The sequence below is a fragment of the Emydura macquarii genome, unplaced genomic scaffold, assembly GCF_026122565.2.
Source record: "Emydura macquarii macquarii isolate MOO-44397 ecotype Brisbane River unplaced genomic scaffold, CSIRO-AGI_Emac_v2 contig_1483, whole genome shotgun sequence".
NCBI lineage: Eukaryota > Metazoa > Chordata > Testudines > Chelidae > Emydura > Emydura macquarii.
In genome coordinates, this window is record NW_027131620.1 from 4,755,242 (window position 1) to 4,758,318 (window position 3,077).

Below are 3,077 nucleotides of genomic sequence, written 5' to 3' on the forward strand. Positions count from 1 at the left end.
TGGATTCTCTCCAGTTTGTCCCCATCTTTCTTAAAGTGTAGTGCCCAAAACTGGACACAATACTCCCACTGAGACCTCACCAGTGCCGAGTAGAGCAGGACAATTAACTCCCATGTCTGACATTCGACATTTCTGTTAATACACCCCAGAATGATATTAGCCTTTTTTGCAACTGCGCCACATTGTTAGCTCATAATCAATTTGTGATCCACTATACCTCACATATCCTATTCAGCGGCGCTTACTGCCTAGCCAGTTATTCCCCATTTTGTAGCTGTGCATTTGATTTTTCCTTCCTAAGTGTAGTATTTTGCACTTGTCTTCACTGAATTTCATCTTCATGGCTCTTGATCCCAAAGCTTTTACTCAAAAGCTGTGCAAAACCAGTCTCACTCTGGTGTGAAAATAGCCACAGTAAAGGAGCCCGTGATAATCTAGGCAAATGAACCTGTTCAGTCTGAATCATCATCTTTTGGATTCAAAAAGAATTCTAGATTCTGCTGCACATTATCAGACAGCTACCACTTTAAATCTTTCAGCAGCTGCGCACAACACGGTTAACCGAGCCCAGATTAGCCAGGTCTGAGAACAGTGACTCCTTTTGGTATTCTGTGCTATTTATAGCCTGAGGGACTGTCAGAATGGGTTTCATTGTTAAAATAAGATGCGTGCTACCCACCAGTTTCTGCCCTGTCTTACACCCACATGGTTCCAGCATAAATGGGGGAGCATGGATGTAATGGAGAGCAGAATTTGGTGATACAAACAACATATTAAAATTCAGACAACATTTGCAGTGGAATATGAGCAAATCCCCTCGTGACTCTCCTGCTGAACACGGCTGTGAGGGGACTGAATGATTATGTGTCACATTATTTTAAATACAGTTTCTAATATGCATGGTACTTTACCCTTCTTCCCTGACTGTTGTAGTCCTGAAGGTGAGGAGGGGCAAACATGGAATTTAGCCTAACCTTGCTGGAGAAAGCGAACGATAAAATGAAGGTTGTTATCTGCTCTCCATTCCTATCTGCCCTCAGGAGTGGCCTTGTATTGAGCCCGGACATTGGACCCACTCACCAGAGAAGTTACATGACTTGCCCAAGGTCACACAGCTAATCAGTAGCAGAGACTGGGATGAATCCAAGAGTCCTAACTCCCAGTCCCCTGCTTTAAATACTAGATACACTAACATTTGGTGAATCCAAAACTTTATCCATGCTGCCTGATCAAGTTACCTAGTCTAGGCCTCTCTGTGCCTCAGTTCCCCATCTGTACAATGGGGATAATAGCACTTCCCTATCTCACAAGGGTGTTGTGAGGCTAAATACACTACAAGACTGTGAATTGCTTTGAGATCGACTGATGAAAAGCGCTACATAAAAGAGCTAAGTATTATTATTACTTATAAGCCATGGTGAAACTCTGTTCTGCAAATCTAGAAGGAACCCTTTTCTTTCCACTTCCAACAGGCCAGGCAGACCTGAACATGCCTTTCCCTCTGTGAACATGCATCACAGTTCTGAATGCCCCTCCATGGTTATAGTTACAATGCTGGCTTTCTCCCCCTCTGAAGTATTCCATTGTCAAAGTCTGCCTATCTTGTACCTTTTCTCTGCATGTATTTGCTGTCCCTCCCCTGGTCCTTTCTCACTAACAAAATGTGGAGTGGTAGCTTTTAAGCCTACATCCTAGCCAATGAGGTGAATTTGCAATCTAATCGGGCCAGGCCAGCCTTGGTAGCTTCTGAAAAGTAATGGATGGGCTAAAATGCATTGGGAGAGAGACTGAATTGATAGCCTTGTGATTACTGCCAGAATTCAATTTGCAATGGCCATGGCGTCTCCTAGGTGGTGAATATCAATCACAGCTAATGCTTAAGTAGGCCTTCCGCTCTCACACAGGCAGCTTGCTACGTTCTGCAGGCCTTGGGGGGAAATGCGGCCACACTAAAAGGCCCCACTGTTTCAGCAATACAGCCTGCAGCTGTACTGGGGTCGGACAAGTGATGCCACCCAAGAGCAAACCTTCTCTTGCATTTGTGAATTTAAGGCTTGCAAAGGGAGTCACGTTCAGAGCTGGAGAACAGGTCCAGCACAGGCCCTGGAGGCGGAAGCTTCTTTACTTTGTGCCCACATTACCAACTGCTAACTGGGGCCAGCCACCTCCAGGCTGGTGGGAGGTTCTCTCTCCACGGCCCACCCAGCCCTCGGCCTCGCTGGCGGCTGTCCTCATGGCTGGTTTCCGGGCTTGTCCCCGACCACGTTCGGAGCCCACCAGCTTGTATCACCCCAGATAACCCGCCAGGCACACCTGACCTCAGCCCGCGGCCTTCTGCTGAAGGCGTCTTTCTGTCTCTCTGCGCTGCCCTACGGGTGAGCAGCCTGCCTTCTCCCTGGGCCGGCACACAGCGCCAACACCTCGGCCTGGCCTGACGCTGCCCGGCCTGGATAGGACCTCAAGCCTCTCCTCCCTCCCACATCCCTCTGCTGCCCCGTGGCAGCCGCTCTCCCTTGGGAACCCCAGCCCTTCCTCTGACCCCCACTTCTCCTGCCAGCCCCACTCCATCTCCGTCTCCCCTCCCCCCTCAACTCATTCCCCATCCATCCCTCTACCTCCTCCTATTCCCCCGTCTCCCTCCCGTCTCCTCTGCATCCCCCATCTCCTCTCTTCTCCCCATTCCCCTTTTGTCCCCTTTCCCCTCCCCCTCTGGTCCCCATTCCCATCTCCTCTTCTCCCTCTCTATTTCCCCCTCCCACATCTAGTCCCCATTCCCCTCCCCCTCTGGTCCCCATTCCCATCTCCCCTTCCCCCTCTCTATCTCACCCTTCCCCTCCCCATATATTCCCCATCTTCCCTTCCCATCTCCCATCTCTATCTCCCCCCTCTCTGGTCCCCATTCCCATCATCTCCCCCTTCCCCTATATCCCCCATCTCTCCTCCCCATCTCCCTCTTCCCCTCCCCATCTCCCCATCTCCCCCTCTCTATTTTTCTCTTCCTCTCCCCCCTCCCCTTCTCTATTCCCAGGCAGGCAGGCGCCCTCCCCCTCCGCCCGGCTCCGCCCCGCCCCGCCCCG